This window comes from Manduca sexta, chromosome 17, assembly GCF_014839805.1.
Source record: "Manduca sexta isolate Smith_Timp_Sample1 chromosome 17, JHU_Msex_v1.0, whole genome shotgun sequence".
NCBI classification, from domain to species: domain Eukaryota; kingdom Metazoa; phylum Arthropoda; class Insecta; order Lepidoptera; family Sphingidae; genus Manduca; species Manduca sexta.
Genome location: NC_051131.1, coordinates 4,727,987 through 4,751,316, shown reverse-complemented (window position 1 = coordinate 4,751,316; position 23,330 = coordinate 4,727,987). Strand labels below are relative to the sequence as shown.

The window sequence follows — 23,330 nt, the reverse complement described above, 5'->3', positions numbered from 1 at the left end:
TGAAATGAATATACTTACATGCCTTCTTGAAAACAACACTATCATAATTGATTGTAACCATAACTATAAAATAAAAACTGTAAGTTTAGAACAAAACAATATCAATAGACAATAATTTTCATTTTACGTGCCCTGAGGCGATTATTAGTACAAGAAGAGAATTTATTGGAATGGCAACATCGTACTTTCAGTTAGAAATACGCTTACAAATACATCATATTCGCAACAAACCAAAACTGTTCAGAAAATTAGGAAACTAAACCCAACCTATATCTCTTGCAAAACAAAACTGAACAATGTACACAAAAAACGATTACCAAGAAAATATGGTGCCCCTGAATGTTTACGATAATGTTACTAGTAAACGACAGTATTTGAAAAGCAATCACTCTTTAATAACATTTCGTTGATACCAAATGGTCCCACGAGGAGCCCAACTTTGGCCGATAAAATACTCTCTTAAATTGAATTTTAGGTAGTAAAATATACCCTACAGCAAAGTTTTGTTTATTATTTTTTATATTGCGTATAATTAAAACTCGACATGAGGATGCTCATAAATTTAATTGGTTAACCAGACGAGCCTTCCAAAAACCTTGTTCTAAAATGTCCGTTGCATTTTATAATTAATTGCTGGAAAATTATTTTACTTTTACATACATACATAACATCACGCATTTTATCCCCGAAGGGGTATGCAGAGGCGCAACTAGGGCACCCACTTTTCGCCAAGTATGTTCCGTCCCATGATGTGATAGGGGGCGAGCCTATCGCCATATCGGGCACAAATTCCAGACTCCGGGCTGATACTGAGCAGAAAAACCGAAATATCACTTTGCCCGACCCGGGATTCGAACCCAGGACCTCAGAGCGCTATTGTACCGGACGTGCAATACAACTACGCCACCGAGGCAGTCGGTATTTTACTTTTAATTTCTCAAATAAGATCGAGTGAGATGATTTTTCTTTTTTGACATAAGTATTAATTATAACTACTAAAATTTCTTTTGATTAATAACATTATTTTACTTAGTTTATCAAATCGCAGCAACCATTGGTTATTCGTAACTGAGGATAGTAATAATGTAGACCTTACATAGGAAGTCATAAATAGGTATTAGTAAATAAATAGGTACATGTTAATCCATCGAGTTAGGATTTTGAAAATGACGATAACTTGTTTTGCTAATTTTTTTTTCATATTATGCTTGTAGTAGGATAAACTTTATATCCGCCCGGATAGCGACCACTGTATACCAGGTGTAATTCCAACAGGCCGACATTATTGTGTCGACCGCTCAGGGGTAATCATCTCTCGTCAGTCGACATTTTATTGGCACTCCAATTACCATCAGATGCAGTGGGGCCATATTGCGGTGCCCGTTTAAAAATTGTAAGGATAAATTTCAAATAACCCACACAATTTATTGCGACAAAATTCCATTAAATGTAATTTCAATATCATCACAGACCGCAGTGTCGACCTATGACATTTACTTCCCACAGACCCACACAGCTTCGAAGAATTCTGCGAGTGTAAACTAAAAATACTTTATGAATAATAACGTTAACTCCTACACGTGACCATAATAACTAAAGCTTATTAAGTGAACTAATAACGTAGGTCGTGGATGGCCAAAATTTCAATGAATTTTTATATTTGGTTTTAGTCTAAGATCCCGCTGCAGAATTAGTGCACTCATCGAGTATATGTTAAAAACTACATTCTTACACATATTTATGCTTAGAAGAATATATATCTACTAGGTTGCCTATTAAAACTTGGCCGCTAATATTTTTAATTAAATTATTGTTAATTGATTTTTCGAAAAACATTTCATTCATTTGTTTTTCAAATAAAATATCGTCCACTTCATGACAATACACATAAAGACTCTGAAAAACCACGGTTGCCGTTGCGCACTTGGCCGCACCTCTTCCCAGCCAGGTGTAAGCAGGTATGACTATGATACATTTACTCGTTCATAATGTATATTTATTAGCTATACATCAAATTAAAGCTGATTTTTTTCTGTTGATCATGATACACGGTTGCCTAATTAAATCTGGCCGCAAATAAGGGTTGCTGACTCTTAAAAATGATAAATATTGAAGGTAGAGTGAAAGAGAGCTAGCGCGTAATATTACCAGTCAGAAAAGGATAGCGAGTACCAGCTCTACGACACTTTTGAGCCACGTGTAAGAATGTAGTTTTTAACATATACTCGATGAGTGCACTAATTCTGCAGCGGGATCTCGTACTATTTGTATCCTAAAAAACTAATAAAATTTTCCTCAGGTACTAAATATATTTTGAATTGGAATTACAAAAGCGAACTTAAGAATAATAACTTTATTAATATTTTGACTTGTTTCGACAAATCTAAATAAAAATAATGCAAAGTTCAAACAGAAAACGCTAGGGTATATTTCAAATAAATTTTAATCCATTCTCAGATATAACGAGAAAGGATACCATCTATACAATTCACGAGATGATGAGTACGGCAAATCATGGGTGTCACTGGAGCTAACAAGATAAACGTGGCTATAAATTGCCATTGTTCTTCGCTCTACCCTCTCTGTTTGAAGACACACACACTTGGGAAATCTCACGAAATTACCACCTTTTGTTCTCCTTTAGTGATTTTAAAGCTTGCTTAATTAGGAACTGTTTCAAAAAGATTTTTTAATAAAACTATAAATCAACACTCTATATCCCGTCTGCAAAGCATTTAATATTTACCGATAACATATATTTTTGTTAACTTACAGACATAAAACATTAATTCATATTTGCCATATTTCACTTAAAAGTATTATTTTATACTATATATTAACCATTTACTCTTATTGACGTGTAATTAAAAACACATAATGAGCACTAGGTAATGCTAGAAATAAGCAAATACTCGTCTGATTTGAGTAGTGGTTCCATTAGCAAGCGTTCATATAGGTGACATACTGTCAGGGTTCATTAACGACCTGCCCTTGAAATTGATGGAGTCGCCTTTAGGCCTGCTTTTACCTAGATTGCACTTCAAATTTACATATTACAAACTCGGTAGAATATATTACGTTACCTATTTTATAATACAAAACTGATTCTAGTTTTATAACTATCATGTTTGTTTATTGTAAAAGTTTTGTTCTAGAAATCCGTTGAAGAATAACCACATTTAAAAACTTGTACTTTAGAACTAAATTATCATTAAAAATAGTTGTTGCTCTCGGGGCTTCGTCCGCGTGGCAAAGCATTCCCTCTATAAAAATGCCAAAATCACTGTAGCGATTCTTAACGCTATTTATATGATGCCGGCGCCATCTACTTTAACAATGAGATTCAAAAATCTAATATTTCCCACGAAAGCTAATTAGCCGGATTAAAAGCAGCCTATACCTTAAACCCGTATATGGTCTATTAGTGTGCTAAATTTCATCGAAATACTTTTAGCGGTTACTACGTTTACCTCTAACAAACATCCAAATATTTTCACAAACATTTTCATTTATATAGAACTTAGGAAAAATAATATAAACAGGATAAACGTGGATCACTAAACAAAATCTTATGGCGATAAATCATTATACAAAATATTTCACATTTAACTCTTAATAATTGAAATATAGATTGCCGCGGTGGCACAATTGTAATACGGTACGACTGTAGTGCTGAAGTCCCTGGTTCGATCGCCGGGTCGGGCAAAGTGATATTGGATTTTCTACTTATATCAGAACGTTACGAAAGTTTTGAATTTGTTCAAGATATGGCAATAGGATCGCCCCCTACCACACCATGGGGCAGGCAATACACGGCTGAATGTAGGTACACCTTCGGGTTTAAAAAGCGCGAGTATGCGTGTGTTGAAATATCGCGTATTAGTTTTACATTTTAATCACTATTAAAGTAGGTTTATCGATGAGCAAGATTAAATATTTATAATATATACAACAAAACTTCCATTTATTATTGTTTTTAACACAACTCGCATCCTAAAATAAGCCCTCCATCACTCAGGATAGTCTGATCTAGCTAAAAAAAAATGTTTTCTGTCGCGTTCTTCTAGGAGTCTCGCTCGAGATTAAAAGTCAACATATTATTGAAGTAGTTAACAATTACCTGTGCGAGGTTTATTACCAAGGAAGCTTTTAAAATCTATCGAGTTATTAACTTATTATTTTATAGCTTAGTAAAAAACAATCATAAGCATGGTAATAACTCAATATTCATTAAATTTTCGAATCAGAAACAACTGGAACAACCCTATTCATTACATTTATACCCATGTAACGTCACAAGTTTCTGTTTACACGTATTAATGGACGCGACTTAATTATTCGGTCGCAGTGCTAATAATTACGACGGGACCGTTTTCGATGATGATTTATTACTCTACGTGAATCGGCTGATGATCCCATTTGACCGTACAAATTGTGTTTGTAAACTGATATATTCCGGTTATGTGACTAGCCAGTTGGTCTTTGTTTATTGTTATATTGATGTCAACTAAAGGTTTTTCCTTGTTCTTAATTCCGACCAACAAGAATATTTTCTTATATTACTTTTATTAAAATAAAACTTTATTAAACAATGATGCATTAGATAATATTCGAGATAATTGTTTCATAGAAATCGATTTAAAAATACCTAAGTCATGTATCAGACGTAATACTTTTTGTCGGGCAACATGCTCGTCTCATTACTTAGATATATTTATAAAAAGATAACCAAATGGGTATTTTTTAATAATATCTTATGAGAAAATATGGTAAAATATATAGGTACAAAACATATTTTTCTAAGTTCTTTCTCGACATAGTCTTATCTTGCAAAGTAAATCATTCCAGCTCACGCTCTCATATTTTTGTTTCGCGACACTCATATCCTACATATATCCTACTTTGAAATATATTCCACCATATTCTACTTTATTAAAGAACTTTTTCTATGCCTAGATAATGCGTGGAATATATAAAATTTGAATGATGAAAATCATCTTATAAAAGGGATACATTCTTTTAAAACAAACGATCATGTGGATCACCTGATGATAAGTGAGCACCATCACCTGTGAACAATTACAACATAACCACAAATATTGCAGGAGCACTTTCGCCCTTTATGGAAAAGGCATTAAGGAAAAGGAGATTTATTGAGTTAGGACTTACTTAGACCACCCTAGTAATCACCTTACGAAACGAAACATCATACAGCTACCACTTCACGCAGGTTTTCTGTCAAACAATGTTATCACGTGCCTTCGTAGTAGATTGAGGAGCTTCTGAACAGTAAAAGCCCGTTCCTGGCAGTAGATTAGTATATAACACATGGTAGGTATTTTTAGCATATCATTATAACTCCGGTCAAGTTGGCGTCAGAGACGTAGCGTAGTTCAGCCGGGGAGAGGCCGCCTCATGCAGCACTTTTAAAGGGATGACGTAGTGCATATAACAAAACCTTAAAAAAACCTTTTTTCCACTATAGTAACAGTGAATAGAAGGAGGGGAATTAATAAATTATATTTGTTAAAAATTTTTTTTTTTGCCTTCGTCCGGTACATTAGAGCGGCAAAAACCACGCCACACTATTGATATTATTAGTTTCTTCCTAAATAACTAATATATGTCCATGAAATAAACAATACAAAATAAGTTTACAAATAAAAACAGAAACAATCGCTTGTTATACAAAGCAATTTATACAGGTCGCGCAGCGCATCTAACTCAATGAAAAGTTTTATGAAAAAAATATAAAGTTGAGACAAGCGAGCGTGTTTGAACAATAGTAACTAACGACCGAGCGCCGGTTCTGGGTGGACGTGTCCGCCGTATAATAAAGTTACCAGTACTGTTGCTGCATGAATCCGATTGTTGGTGAAATAAATAGTACAAATATTCTTTGTGCATAGTGCTAACCATTTTAGTATCATATTCGGGCTTTGCTTGAATTACGAAATGTATAATACAAATAAGATCCGAGTAGTACAGTGGGCTGTGGGACGGGCCATGCTACATAGGTATCCACTGGATAGACCGTGTGCCAAACGTGGATATTCGGCGTCGCACCAAAGCCTAAGACGTCGGCACACGCATCGCCAAACTAAAGTCAAGATGGACAGGACACTTGGCTAGACGGGGCAACGGCAGGTCGACCAAGGCAACCACCGAATGGTACCCGTGAATCGGACAAAGGTGTAGAGGCAGACCACCAGCCCGACTGGCAGATGATCTCGCGCGGTATGCCGGGAAGCAGTGGCTAAGACTCTCAAGATAGAGAAGAGGGGCGTGATAAAGAAGAGGCCTATACTCAGCAGTGGATGGATACAGGCTGATTAGATAGATAGTAAAAATATAGGCCTGGTATAGTTTAATCGATACAAAATACATCAATATCATTAACGTTATCTGTGTGTTTCTGATTTTGTTTAAGTACACGCATAAACTTGACAGGGCTGGAACTAATCCCATTTTATTTTTAAGTATATTAAACTTAACATATTAAAACGATAATTCCAATGAGAATGCAAATTACATTTATTTTATTTAATACTTATGCAAAAGAAAAGTAGCTAGTACCTTCACACTTTTTTTACTACATTCAAGATATCCAGTATTCGTAACTGAATGACACGGAACGCTCAAGAATAATCTGCCAAAATAACGTACCGCTTATCTTCACTGTATGACGTATTTGATTGTATGAGGGTTTTTGTTTCACACCTCACCGATTTTGTATATGATCGTTGTTTTTATTCATTTGTTATTGTTGGCGTACTCTGTCGAATGTGTTTTATTGTTTCGTTATAGGTAATCAGTCATCAGATATACAACGGAATAAGCTTATCGTGTGCTACAGCAGATCTGTATCTGCATCTGTCTTGGCGCGAGAACCTTTTGTTCCTGTTGTATCGTTTCCATTTTAGAGCTGGGGCCGCACTACGATTAATATTAATGCCCATCATTGCAATAAATAAGGCGTCGAATCAAACAAAAAGGTCTTATGTCTAATCATTAGCAGCAGAATATACTGTGTTAAGCACAGACATAACCTAGGATTTCCAGTCGACCTCTGGGTAGTGACTTCCTGTAAGCTTTATCAGTTTGTCTGTACACCGTGTAGGTGCTTAAGATGCTCTCCCCGGAATGACGAATTAACCGTATTTTCAGAAATGACCTACTCGAAATTTATAAAATATATAGAAGAAAAAAACTATTTCTTTTCTTAATTTCGGTAGTTTCAAATTGTTTATAATGTGGATATTGTGTCATTTGTCACAATAAGAATGCCATTATAATTGTTGTTCACATTATATAAGAATATTTTGGTGCTTTAAACTTAAAAAAACCTATAATTTATTTTTTTTTAATACATTATTCATAAATTTTTATATTATATTCCCGCCATAGATCGTGCGCTGGAAATGTTTGCAACGAATGCTCAAAGCCGTTTGAATGGATTAAATGGATGCCCATTCAAACCAAAACATAACCGTTCTTACACAGGCACATATTGACTTAGCGGTACCGGACTCTAGCATGTGAGAAATCTACCTATTTAGCAAGTCCTAACCTTCCAAATTAATAACCGACCGAACCCTGGACCAGAGCGATGAAAATACTTCTTGAGCGGTCCCCTGACGCGAGGACGTTTGAGTTCTTATAATAAAGTTAAATGGCAAACACATTTTCGTATACCTTTTAGAGGTTTATTAGGTCAGGGGTTATATAAATTTGTTATTAAATTTTTATTGCAAACTTTTTAGATAATATTTTCTCCATAATGGGGCCTCGACCATTATCTTTCTAACACCTACTCCTTGAGAACATTAGTATGAGCCCGAACATGCGATATTGGATGTAATTTGCTAAGGAGTTGGCTATACCATAGACTACTTGATGCTACAGCATCAACTCATGGTACCTGCTTTGATAATATCACCGAAGTAAAACATTAAAACCGCGCTAATATCCGAAAAATAGTTAAATTTTAATACCACCGAAGCTTTGGCAAACCAAAATTTACATGAGTTGGCCCTAAGTAATGTAGAAAATGAGCTGATAATCTTCAAATGCCTGCACAGATCTTCATAAATTATGGCGACGAACTATCTTGATCACATCAACTTACAAGAAAATAACGCATTTAAAACCAGGGCGTTCATTTGGGAGCTGCCATATACGCCTGTATATGGCAGCTCACAGATACACAAACAGATACAGATACACAAACACATAGATTCACAGCTTTAACGTATAACATCCCTCTTTTTGCGTCGGAGGTTAAAAAGCGTGACTTGAAATTAAAACAATCGCCTCTTAATTATAACTTTCTCTTACGTCCGTTTCCCTTAGTCCCGTTTCTACTAATCTGTGAAAAGCCCTTCAGGGAAAACTCGGAAAATGTCGGTGCAAATAATAATTCAAAAGTTGAAAAATAATAATGAGACCAATTTGCAAACGGACTTACGTAGGATTTCAATTAAATTGACACGGAAAATTTTCAAGTGTAACCCCGTAGATCTCGAAACAAAAGGACATTTTTTATTGTTTTATCCTTACATAGTATTAAAAAAATCCCAACCGCGTCTGTCTGCCTGAACGCGATAAACTCAAACACCAACGAACTGATTTCGATGAAAAGACGTAGGCTACTTTTCATCCCAGAAAAACTATTTTACGTGGGCGAAGTCGCAACCATAAGTTAGTTTAATATATAATATACTGCTCCTGATGGTAACAGGAGTGGGGTTCAGATGAAGTGTCAACTTATGAGAGATGATTAATCCTCGCTAGTCGACACAATTATGTCGGCCTGTTTAAATCTGCGTATTATACACAAGCTAATCCCGAAACGCGACATACTTACGTTTCCCCAATGATGGGTTTCTTACCTTATATAGGGTGTAGCTGTCTACGCGGGAATAGATATCCTTTGACCAGCAATAATAACTAAAAAAATATGAAGCACTCTTACTAAGTTCTCATAATCTCATTATAGTAATGTTGAAAACTTACAATAATCATTTATTATTTGCGTCATCTCTGCATTGCGGAAACTACTGTCTCTATTAAGTCCATCTTCACATATAACATTACTGTATTCAATTATTATAAAATATAGGAATCTTTGGATTTACAAACCTTTCTAATGGAATAAATAATTATTGTTTTGGAAAGCATATATTCTTCAATAAGAATAATTTATTTGCGTTATATGCTATAAATTTTGGCAGATCAGTCTAATTAAGAGTTATGAGTTAATTATTTGGTAGACACGTTACCTTCATTGAAATAACCTTAATAAGAATTCGCTTGTAAACCAGAAAATAGTCTAATTAAATTTATTAACGAAGGAACCTCTCCGTCCAACGACGCTTTGACCTTTCCATAATAGAATTAAAACATAAAATGTATAGTCAAGAATTATTGAAACCTCTTAATTTACTATGATAGCTAATGCGTGACATTATTTATTAATTCTGGAACTATAGTGTTTAATTATTGTCGCGTAATTTTTAGTTACGCTGTTGTTTGTGCTTTTTAGAAAATTGTATAATTTTAAATAGGTTAGGCTTATTATTCTTAAATACTTATACCCGAAAAAAAATTAATTTGTTACCTCTTGAATAATTCTTATGATTATATTTAAGATAACTTTTGATAGAACAGTCTAACTTATCCATTATTATTCTAGTCAAAATCTTAGAATACACGGAGCGACTGCATGCAGATCAAAATGAAGAGAGAAAATTCATAGTCGACTACGCAGGTCCCGTTTGAGTTAAGCCACTCTAGTCCAAAGGGTATTGTGTGCGATTTTCTTAAAACTAATGTAATTAATTCAAATTAAGAACAAAGCTATGACTCTATTTTCATAATCTTTATAAATATTTTACTATCTTTCTCAAAACTTAAAATAAAGTGAACTAAAAATATATAGCATAAGCAAATTGACATGAAAACGTCTGTTACAACTTCGAGTTAGTTTGCAGTCAGAGGCAAAGAGAAATAACAGACAATGTCTATTATTCCTATACAATAAAGACTGTAGGGTATTTGAGACAAAGATAGCGTGGATTATAATTATTTAATGAATACTAATACCTATGTTAATCACCTGCAAAGGATGTAATATTATAGTGAAAAATTACAACCATTGTTAATCATTTCCATGCCTCATTCTCTGAGACCAATAATAAAGAGAAAGTAATCGGCTGGTTAATTAAACTGTCATGACGTTTGGTCTTTAGACGGTTTTGGGTTGCCAAAATCATTAAAAGAACATCACAAGTTACAACAAACACATATACAAAGTTTACCGACCGAGGTAACAAAAATGTCCCAATTTATAATTTGATATTGCCGAACTTAGCGTTTCGCCTACTACATTTATTGTACCAATGGCTCCTGTACTCTGTAATTTTATAGATTACCAGTATTACAGAGTAGAGACTATTCCTTCGGGTATTGTTAAAGTCAATACGTAGTACGAAATTATGACAATAAAACATGATGCGGATTCTCGAACTCAAAGGTATTAGACATTAAGTCCATTTTCGTATTACAAATTATATTTGAAACGGATTACGTACTACGAAATTGCATACCGCATTGTTATTTAATAAACTTTTCAATAAATAGAACAAGAACAGAAATGATTAAGTATCTCTTGAAACTAAGGGCTGTTTTACAATGAGGTAATCAATCATATAATTATTAATGTATGTAGCATGAATATTTGAAAATATACTCATTACAAATATTTTATAACCGAATGAATGTTATTTAAGTAAATCTGTTCATGAACATAAAAAGAAAACTTACGAATACGTTAGTATATTGGAAAACTTTTTGGCATATTGAAAATCGTTTGATGAGAAAAGTTTATTGACCTTTCTCCTTATTGCCAAGTTTAATTTTCCCTTCGTTGTAGTAAGCTGCTTTCAACTTGCCCTGTACTAAATTGTTATATGTAACTTGCCGCATTGTTAATTGTTTAAGCTGAAATAATTTTATGCGCCACTGTGTTTCTCTATTATTATGTCATAATTTTATATATATACTAGTTGACCCGACAGACGTTGTCCCGTCTTAACTATGAATTTGCAGCGCGCATTCTGTTAATTGCTGATAGTTATTTCAAACAATTGACAGTTATATAAAATTTATATTTTTGTTTTCTTAATTTTCTAATTTCCGCACAATTTTTTTATTTTTTCTTTCATAAGAACCTTCTCCAGACAATAAAATACACAACAAAAAAAAATAGTTAAATCGGTCCAGCCGTGCACGCGTGATGGCGTAACCAAGGAAAATAGGGATTCATTTTTTTATATATAGATAATGTATTAAACGAGAAATTTAAACAAAATAAATCTATGATGAATTTATTAGTATACTAAAGGGTTAAATTATATACTTTTTTATAATTGTTTAATCAATCATACCCAATAACTGTGGCGAAGGGTCTTATAACCCGATTCCTGGCGGCATCCCTTTATGTAGAAATTCTGTTCAGAACATATCAACATCAGAACTATTTGCAGACCGCATTAAGCATATTAGTACCTATATTTTGAGTCGGGTTTCCTTTCGGAAAATTTCACCATTCGCCACTGCCCAATAATATTACAAACATTGTAAAATGTATAAAACAATATATTTTATACTAAGTAATTACGAACAAAACCGTAAACTTACTAGTGTAAAGACATTAGTCTTCGAGTGGATATGAATTAAAACTTCGCTTGAAATAACTGAAAAGATAAGCTTCAATGCATTCAGTAATTCCTTTAAGACTTTAATACCTTTGGAGACGACTAAATATGTGGAGATAAATATAAATCGATACATTGTAAAAATATTGTTATTGTGGGTGTTTTGCAGGTGGTAGAGACTTTCCCGCCCTCACACCCACCACTAACTGCTGTAAGCCAGGAACAGCAGTGGCACGCATTTTATGACACCGAGCAGTGAAGCTCGGCGAGTCTCAGGAAAACTAATTTGTCATCATCCCGCAACGAAATTAATCTAATAGAAGGATAGGGAGGAGTTGGAATGGTGATAGGATATATTTTATATCCGCTCGAATAGCGACCACTGTACACAAGGTGTTAAAACCAAGTGGCCCACGTAAGTGTGTCGCGTTCTGGGATCAGCCTGTGTGTACTTGGTTTCAACAGGCCGGCATAATTGTGTCGAATGCCGAGAGGTAATTATCTCTCGTCAGTCGACATTCATTTGAACGCCACTCGTCTTACCATCAGAGGCAACGGGATCAATTTGACGAGTCCATATAATAAAAAAGAATTGACGCTTCGTCTGATCCTACACACTTTCTAGTTTCATGGAATTATGCCTTTATTATATGTAAGGTTTTGATAAAGATTTGTGAACTCACTAACGGTAATAGTTTTTAAAATTATGATTGTAATCGCTAGTCAAATTAAAAATGAATATGATTTCGGATTATAATTCCTCATATTAAGTATATACACATTACCAATATCAAAACTAAAAAGAAAGTCAAAACCACCAACGAAATATTTTTACAAAATATTAAAATTACAATCCCAATAATCAAGCCAATAAATATACCTATAGAATGCTTACAATTCAGACCACCTATTCTATAGCACAAAGGTTTAATACGCTAGTCAAAGAAACTTGACCGGCGTGGACCTGTAGCAGTCAAGTGGCATTTCAGCGGACAGCCAACCGGCCACAGCAAACACTGTAGCCAATGTAAATTTACACAGTGCGTATGCCTCGTTGCAAATTGAACTATGGCGAGGGATACTAATGCAGTTTCCTTCATCATATTGGTTTGGTTATTATCCAACCCACAAATTGAATCATTCTAAATAAATTAATAAATAAATTCTAAAACCGTATCCACAGCTATTTATACACATGTTGTACCATGAAACTGAAACAATTATAGTTTTGATAGGTGAATAAAATACTATAAACAAGCGCACACACACTTAAATAACAAAGTATTAAACTATAACTTATCATCAACTATGAAAATATGTACAATGGTAAAATTGTTTTTTTTTTTGAAGGATTTATGTCCAGTTGTTACACTGGCTACAATTTCCTTCAAGCCGGAACACAACAGTGACTATACACTGCTGCATGGCGGCAGAAATAGACATTGCTGGTACCTACCCACTACCCAGGAGGACTCTCACATATAAGAGACCTACCCCCAGTAACGTAATAATTGTAAGGCTTGATACAAACTCAGCTTAGTTCAAGACTCGCAATATTGTGATGTCAATATACCTTTTGATACTAAACGTTTATTACTACTATTATTTATTATTCACTTCTAATTCTCCCTTTTGATACGATACTCTTATAATACAGTGCGATATGTTAATTGTCGCCGTTTACTTTTAATGTTTTAAATGCAGTCTCTTTTTGACATAATAATATTGTTGTGTTATAGTTATGAAGCCCTTAATCACAAACGTACAGATCAATATTATGATATAGAGTCTTAGTCCATTGAAATGTTACATTTTTTAGGCCTTACCTTGCGTTTTTTAGAGGACGCAATTTTATTTTTTTGAAGTGTAGGGGGGGTCAGTCTAAAGCTAAAACCAAGTTTGTGGGGTCGCCACCCTTGTCCCACGGCCGCCATCTTGAAAATAGGGGTTGAAATGGTTTTTACGATGTATCTCTTAAACTATTTATCTGACAAAAAAATGTATAAACATTTTTGTTGCAAATTAAATTCTCTACAACTTTGGTCTAGTAACTTTTGTCGTAGAACTATAAATAAAAAAAGTTATAAGCGAAAATGTTAAGAAATTCAATGTTAAGCAATGTCCATTGCAACGTCATCAGAACGTGTGTTTATAAGGTTCATAATACTTTTTTTTGTACTCTCATTAATACCCAAATACCCAAGGGACCATTAGGGAACAAAAGAACATCTGCCTGCTATTATTATTATTATTTCTAACCTCTTATTGTAAGAATAGCTGATAATATTGTGTTGAAGTTGTCGTTCAACTTATATCTTTTTTGTCAGATAAATAGTTTAAGAGATACATCGTAAAAACCATTTCAACCCCTATTTTCAAGATGGCGGCCGTGGGACAAGGGTGGCAACCCCACAAACTTGGTTTTAGCTTTAGACTGACCCCCCCTACACTTCAAAAAAATAAAATTGCGTCCTCTAAAAAACGCAACCCCAAATGTAACTTTTCAATGGACTATCTGTTTCTAATTGCTCTCTGCATGACAGCCTTATTAATATTGAGATACAACTTTACTTTAGTTGGCTGTCAGATTAACATAGCTGATATAAGTTGAATAAAACTATGAAATTGCCAACACTATGCGTTGGGGCGCACTATGCGGCCTCAAGGTACTGTTTGTGAATACAAATGTATTAAATCATACTACACTGTGTTCATCTTATACTACAAATCTTACGTCTATAAGTTAAAATATTTATTTGGAAGTTTAAAATAAATGTTGAAATCGCTTAACGAATTACAATGAAATTAGCACGGAGATAGATTATATCCCAGAAGTTGAAAATAGGCTACTTTTTACTAAGAAAATTATGTCGTTGGTCTTTTGTACCAATAAAGGAATTTAGCAAGGGTTAGCGCACAGTCGCAAGCAACAACTAGTAACGAATAAACTTGTGTCACAAAAACTAAATTTTATTAAGGCATAGGCACATGAAATAAAAAAGTTATACTTAGATTTTAATAAGAATCTTCTGAAAAATGATTGCTACGCCATCTCGTGGCATTTTCCCGAACTAAATATTTTCATATGAAACTAGCGAACCTTGCTCTACTCAAACGTTTAGCAAACATTTTTGATTACATTTTGTAGATGGCGCAGTCTTAAAAATTGTTATAAAATATAAGCTCAAAACTAGGTGCAGTTGTGAGTTCATTTTCTTTGAGCAGGAAAATATTAATATATAGATTTAAAATCGAATCGAAGTATCAAGTAGCTCATCAAGTTAATATTAACACACCCAAGACAGTTTTGTCTACTCTCTATGCTAGGATAAAGCCGGCTCGACCGTGGACTTATAGACCACTCAAATAGAAAATAAGACATGCTTACTCAATGAACATATCAAAAGCCACGCGAGGGAACCCCAGGGAGGATTAGAGGGTGAATTGAAACCTTGGGCCAGTCACGCAGCCTTCATTAACCCACGTCCTTGAGAATACGGAAATCACACGCGCCAGCACGCAAAGATCTATGGCACTGTTGACATTACCAAATTGCAACTGGCATGCTTATTCGTAAGGCTAAATTTGATACTTCAAGCGCACAATAAACTTTATTAAGTGTTGTTATTATTATATTCTTTAAAATAGGGTAAAACATTTACTAAAACTATAAATTCTAAAATAAATGATTTTGTGTAAGTAATTGATAATAATAAAACGTAATAATTAACTTGTAAAGCCAAATGTCCGTTAGAAACTACTAAGGCACTTATCAAAATGTAAATATTACTACAAAAATAGCACCAATAAAGTCACATCTGCCTTTAATATTCTCTTTGCTTACAACGTAGACTGACATAAATGTAAGTCTGGTAACTTCCGCTAGTTCTGCGGAACCAGCAAATTGATGCAACACAGGCGTGGTTATCCAATATTTTGCATTTTAGTTCGAAATTGAATGTTTATGGCTATCGTGACGGATGCATTTGTGTATAGAATATATTTTTGATATATTTTTTTCGGCTGGATTTCCTAAATAACATTTCTATTAAAAAGTCAAGTATGTATAGTGTATACAAAAATAAAAGCATGCGATCCAAGCTTTTAAAATTGTAAATAGTCTCAAAGTTTGAGTAGTAATTATTATATTTCTACTATATTTTAGAGAAAACCTTCAACATAATATAGTGGATTATATTATGTTTAAATTGAACCCAGTTACTCTGTAATAAATTCAGTTATTACCAACTATGGCTTAATTTATTTATAATTTAGTTTACCAATAAATACCTATTACAAATTTAAACTACTACAAAATACTTTAGTACGTATTCGAATAATTTACTGAAATTGTTCATTGAATATTGATGGCAACGAAAGGGATATTCCGCCTAAACAAGCTTAAGTCCAATTTGTATCGAAGTAAGGCTTAATACGAATGCATACGAAACTAGGTATTTAATTATTCGAATTTGATGAATTCATAATTATTGAATTCGCTTTCGGGTAATAGAGTTCGCACTTGCACGCTATGTGAAAGAAAAGCGACTGAATACTTAAACATTTCAAATGATTTAATCTATGTATATATATAAAAATGAATCCCTATTTCCCTTGGTCACGCCATCACGCGTGAACGGCTGGACCGATGTCACATTTTTTTTTAATTGTGTTTGTTATTGTCAGGAGAAGGATCTTATGAAAGAAAAAAATAAGGAAGTTGAGCGGAATGTTAGAAAATTTACGGAAAGTTAATTTCAGCGATTGACAGAATGCGCGCTGCAAATTCATAGTTAAGACGGGACAACGTCTGTCGGGTCAACTAGTATTATATAAAAATGACTCCCTATTTCCTTTGGTCACGCTATAACTTGACAACGACTTAACCGATCTATGTCATATTTTTTGTAGCTTTCTTATACTTTAAAAAGGTTCCAACAGAAAAAAAAATTGGAAAATTTCAGAAAACTTAACGACTATTTTAACTCCGTGCGATTGAAAGTACGCGTTTGATGAATGTGAATTTTGAAATATCTCTAAGTTCTCAAAATGGTTTTCATTAGATACTGAACGAAACGCCGTGGTTCGTTTTACGGTAATCATAAATTAATATACCACGTATATTTTTTTTAACCAATACCCTAAGTAAATTCTATACACATTAATCTACAAACATTTTATTTAACACAATATTACTACAAAGAGTGCATCTATTCTACAATTCATACGTAAGCCGTGGGCACGCGAAATCGTTTCAACAAATATCAAGTAGTCAAGGACGGAAGTGAAAAGTTTACCTCACCCCCACTGAATACGTAAAGGTAAACGCCAATAAGGGTTAAATATTACTAGGTGAGTTTGTAAAATAAAAAGCTATCAGATAGTAATGTTTTGGTCCATCGCTGCCACTAAGCAGTATGAAGTATGAACATTGACACCTTAGTTGAAAGCAGTGTAATAATGATTGTACATAATGCAATAAACTGTATATTTTTTTATGTTTTACAGTGGCGAAAGGTGAAATGTTCCCAAAGGGAACCCGACACAACGTATAGGTATTAATATGCATAAATGCGGACTGCAAATTTTTCTAACAATATTTCGTTTCTGCATAAATCTATACTATTATATAAAGCTGAAGAGTTTGTTTGTTTGTTTGAACGCGCTAATCTCAGGAACTACCGGTCCAAACTGAAAAATTCTTTTTGCGTTGGATAGCCCTATGTTCGTGGAGTGCTATAGGCTATATATATCATCACGCTATACCCAATAGGAGCGGAGCAGTAATGGCTAATCTCAGGAACTACCGGTCCAAACTGAAAAATTATTTTTGCTTTGGATAGCCTTTTGTTCGTGGAGTGCTATAGGCTATATATCATCACGCTATGACCAATAGGAGCAGAGCAGTAATCGCTAATCTCAGGAACTACCGGTTCGAACTGAAAAAATATTTTTGTGTTGGATAGCCCTTTGTTCCTGGAGTGCTATAGGTTATATATCGTCACGCTATGACCAATAGGAGCGGAGCAGTAATGAAACATGATGCAAAAACGGGGACAATTTATTAGTTTTGAGAGCTTCTGTTGCGTGCGCTGCGTAAACGGGTAAAGTTATGCAACAATAATGTATGACGGGATTGTTCCTCTTAAAAAGTTCTACAAAAATATATCATAAAACAAAGTCCCCCGCTGCATCGGTCTGCCCGAACGTTTTAAACTCAAAAACTACCCAACGTATTAGGATAAAATTTGGTATGGAGACAGTTTGAGACCCTGGGAAGGACATAGGCTCCCGGGAAAATATATAGCGTGACTTTTATAACGGAAAACTTTAGCCCGAAAAACTTTATAACGCGGGCGGAGCCGCGGGCAAAAGCTAGTTCTAAATAAAGGCGCCAGGAATCGAGTTATATGGACTCTTTGCCACTGATGTTTTAGAAGGAGAGTAATTTGTAATTAAAGTTCCTGGACAGCGTTATTGTTTTGATGAGTATGAAATGAGTAATTCGTCTATTTCGCTTACAAAAAGTAGTCATCAAATAATATATATAAATTGAAGTAAAATTATTTTACGGATTTTATCACAGTATATTATTATTTTCTCCTGACGTTTCTAAGACTGCGGCCTTCATGATCACGGGGCAGACTGAGGTGTTGGTTGGTTGTACATATAAATTGTAATTATTAGTCTATTGTAGGTAGTTTCAAAATATTTGGAAAACAATTTGTATCTGCAGATTTATTATGCAAATAAATTATTTTTGTGTGTATGAGAGCGAATGCCTGATAAGTTTATAGGGGTATTTTATTTATTACAGATTTAAGACAAGATTTCAACTCCTTAGGTACAATCACAATACAAAATTTTTGTGAATTAAAATGTTGATTATAACTCAAAAGTGTAAAGGCATTTTTTTTTCAGCTATTTACATGGCTGACTAGACCTATTGTAAATAAATCCCGATTTCATATATTCGCAGTAAAATATCCATATAACCATTAGCATATTATGTTCATTAATTTACAACGTGGTTGCATGCGATGTCCTCATGCACCAACGTTGTTCAAAGACCGACAAAACTGCACAAAAATAGAAGTAATTAGAGCAAACTGGACGTTCAAAGGCACTTTATATTTTTAAAACATGAATATTGGCATGTTTGACCGAATAGTTCCACGTGATCAATGTGGACATTCACCTCATTGGTGTTTTAGTTCTGTATCGGACACAAAATTGTTTTTAGATACGTTTTCCTTCTTGTTTCGCGCCACGAAAAATATTTTGGACTCTATATATATGTACCATTATGTCCATTATCATGCATTATGCAAGATTACACTAATTGCTTCAATGTAACATTGTCATATTTGATCCAAGTAAAGTTTTAGGTTATAAAATCCTTACTTATATCATTACTAATCGTTAAATAATTGTTATCAGCGTGCTCTATCCCCAATTTTTCATATAACTTATTATCCATCCAAACCCCCAAAGTACACCTTGTACCAAGTATATACCTTGAGAAGTAATTTTTAGTTTTCTGCACTTTTAGACCGTCTGCGATATATTTATACCATGTTATAAAATAAGCTATCTATTTAATAGTTCAGAATAGATTTATTAACACTGTCAGATAATTAATGTGATCTAATATTAATTACCATAAAATTAGTTAAACAAATTGTAATTGCGTCCACGCATTTCGTGCGACCTTTGAAGATCTTCGACCTAATCACCTTGCACAAAAGAACAAATTTACAAAAATACTACATTTTCTAATTACCTCCAACGACACGTTTTAAACGGTTAACTAGTCAAAACACGCGTTCTACACGCGCGTGACACGTGGACCATATCCGTCACTAAAAACCGACTGAAAAGTTGTTTTCAACTGTCATTTTTTGTCACTCACGTCTACCATGCTAATGACATGATACATGTGCAATAATCACATAAGCATAAATCATAGCGTCACAATAACCCGGGATTTAGATGCCCCTGAGTCTACGCATGTTCCAAGAATAAGCGTCGTTGATTCGAGGGTTATTCGGCGCGAATAATTGTTATTGTCTTGTCTCGGGCGAGATACTTGGCAAACGCGATAATGTCACTGACAAAAAACCCGGTTTGATTGTGTATAAAAATAATACTACCTTAAAATAATAATAGACGCTGTTTAACTAGACGTTGCATATCGATCATTTTTGGTACAATAGTACAACTCTACGAAAAATAGCATTCATTGTTTGACTGAAAAGTCAACCATTATACGAAAATATCCCCGTGTTAAGTCTTACAGCCTTATTTTATACTTTTTTAATTTTTTATACAATTTGACACCTAATCAAATATCTTTATAGATTTAATTAATTTTTATATTAAATGCACAATACGTGACGAGCATCTCGTCGGTTTGCGAGGGCGGACATTGCACACTGGACGACGCGTCGACCAAGATCTGGCACGCAGTCGCATAGCGAACTTATTTTAAACACCCGCTACCAACACCCAAATAATTACATTTTTGAAATACCAGACGATGTTACGCAATTTCGATTGACATCGGTGTACGTCCTTGCCATGTAGTCTAAGCGGCATAGCAACTATCACGACGTTTGTCATATTTGAACATATAAAATCTGTTGCATAATAAGTTAAAAGCATCCCTAATCACATTGACATACAGGAGAACTTGGGATAAATAGGTTTTCCACATCTGAGCTCGATCAAAAAACGGAAATAAACGTCAGATGTAATATTTTCAAAGGGCCGGCAATCAAATGTCGCTAACCTCGTTAGCGGAGCAACAATGCGGTGTATTAATAAATCCAACATTGACAAAGACCGCCAAAACACCTGGCTGGCGGCCAGATGTTAAAAAATCAGCCTACGCAATAGAACACGTCGTATTACAATTCCTGTGACGTCTCATACTATCGGCTGTCTGGCTCATATTATATCCACTTAATATAACTATAAAATAATTTATGATTTAATTATGAAGGTAATTTATAATAATTATCTTTCCTGGTAACGTCGTAAACCTAGTCGTATACCTATCATGAATAGGAAATCAATTAAAGCTTTCATTTCTATTCTTATTTCTAATCGGCCGAATCTATTGGGATTCAAGTAAAAACTAATAAAACGACCCACTGCAAAAAGAGTTGTATGGACAGAGCGGAGTTAAAAGTCCAAACGTATCCAGATTTGCCACATGTATAAGGTAAAATTTTTCATTGCTAATGTCTGGCATTTTCTAGAAAATGTGACTTCCAAACTAATGTTTGTTCACAAAAAATGTCGGTCACAAGACCAAATTCTTAAATTAAAAACAAAGCCAAGTAATTACGTAAACTAAAAATATTCGAAACTTTCCACAAGGAAATTTCTGTTATAGTAAATTCATATGCTTATTTCGTCGCTGAACGAATTTCACGGCTTAACCGCAGCCATAAACAACCAAGTCACTCAATTTTACGATCATCACTACTGGCATGCTTGTGAACAATGGTAATAAATGATTATGGTTGACGAATACGCAATATATGAAGAACTATTCATTGAATTATTCACGTGTAAATGTTTAAATATATTATTAGATAGTAACTTAGATTTTTAGGAGTTATATGTCTAAATAAATCCGAGCGAGCAAATGTGATCATTATTTATTGCAATTTTATTAAGTTTATTTATAAAAATCGAGATTGTACACTCAGGGTCCATACCTGCATTATTCTCAGCGTGGCTCTTCCTTTTCAAGTATGAAGTGCACTCATTTTTCGTCGCCATTGTTTAAAAAAAAGTGGAATCTATGATTATTTTTCATATCATTAATAAATTCAAACATCGAATACGTGCATTTTTACGCCATATTTAATTGTATGTACATACAGCCAAGTTCCTTAGTTGTAAAGTAATTTGATGACAAAAGGTAAAATCAAAAATCATAAACCATTTTATTGTGATTACAATATACTTCTATTAATTATGAACTGTATTAGTACCTATAATAAATATGTATTACGAATCTTATAAAAAATATAGATACTGGCTATAAGTATGCGTGATTTATACCAACCTCCTTTCGAAATATAATAAACATAATAAATTAATGGAATCATGTAGTTTTAAATTTCGAACTTCATCATAAAGAGTATTAAACAAATCTAAAACGCAATTAATTTTATTTGTTGTTTTTTAAAGAAATTTTTCTGATTACAGATTTATATAGTGAGTCTATGCAGAACTGATTCAATAATCACACTCATTGTCGTCATAAACTAAGAAGGGAAACTCGGAAATACATTTCGGTTAGTATTAATAAAACATCATATTTTGTGGTTTTTTGTCCAACTAACTCTATGCCATCTAACTCTTTTTTTATCAACATGCAATTCACAGGACTTAAATGAGGTATATATACGAAGTAGGTTTTATTAGAAAAATCACAAGTATGTAAATTAATCTCAATACGATTATGGTCGAAGAAACTTCGGCTAGACTGTACAATTCAATTTATTTCTTATTAATTTATTAATACTTAATTATTATAAAATATTTACTCTTTCAAAATAAAGGGTTGTTACTACAATACAAAACGTAGTGAACACTATTGATTGATAAGTTTGTATCGTAACAAACGTTACATGAGCGCTCATGCAATGATCCGCGCGGTGTTTAACATCACAGGGACATTGTGAAACCCACAAAGTGCAAGTTTATGACACGCTCTGCTTCTCACTGGAATAAATTGCACGTATGACATCCCGACTATTCTTACTTGCGACTTGACATGACATAATTAGGCTATTTAAATTTTATAGCGTCCGTAAAGCAGCAAGAAATTAATCCGCTGTACCATCGTAATTTAAAAGTTGTGGTTTTGATTCTACATTGAAACAAATTGTACAAGCATAGTGGTACAGTGAAAACGAAATTTAAGCTTACACTTCAAACAGAGTGATGAGCACAGTACCGGGTTGTGCTACACATAATAGTTAGAAATTTTGATAGTGTTTCTAGTTTATGGGCAGTTGAAGCGCTCACCATCATGAATTTGAAATTCAATAAAAATCACTGACTGCTAAAACAAAGGTTCGAACTACGTACCAACCGTTGATGGCCTCTCTTTAGGTGTTAGTAACTTTACCCTTTTAATAATCACTGACTGCTAAAATAAAGGTTCGAACTGCGTACTATCCGTTGATCTATGACCTCTCATTAGGTGTTAGTAACTTTACCCTTTAGTCGGTCTAATCAATATCCGCAGTACAATATAAGGCAACTACGGAATCCAAATCCAACTGCTTTGTACAGCAGCATATACATAATCCCTCTTACTAGTATTTAACTGGGCATCTGATTTGAACAAATCTCTTTTTAGGGATAGGAGTCAAAATATTGATAAGGTTACTAGATCAAATTATTTAATAACAAAGCTAAAGGATTAACCTTTAACATCTTTTGATATAATTAAAGATGACAGCGTTACAATATACAGCCATCCGTGACCTGTAAAATATGTTTTCTGTTTACTTTGGTTTTAGGCCATGTCGCTCCCGCCAACGAATGCGTGTCAGTATCAAATTTGCTCTTTTATTATATTTCGTA

The 23,330-nt window shown here is 33.9% G+C and overlaps 1 long non-coding RNA gene across 1 annotated transcript in view; it reads right to left on the bottom strand.

Moving 5' to 3' along the window:
• Nucleotides 1-21,537, bottom strand: part of LOC115445175 — a 30,175-nt gene extending 8,638 nt beyond the window's left edge. Inside the window, exon 1 of the long non-coding RNA XR_003938801.1 lies at nucleotides 21,446-21,537. This is a non-coding gene — a long non-coding RNA (uncharacterized LOC115445175). The remainder of the gene's footprint in view (nucleotides 1-21,445) is intronic.
• Between the last annotated feature and the right edge of the window lie 1,793 nt (nucleotides 21,538-23,330).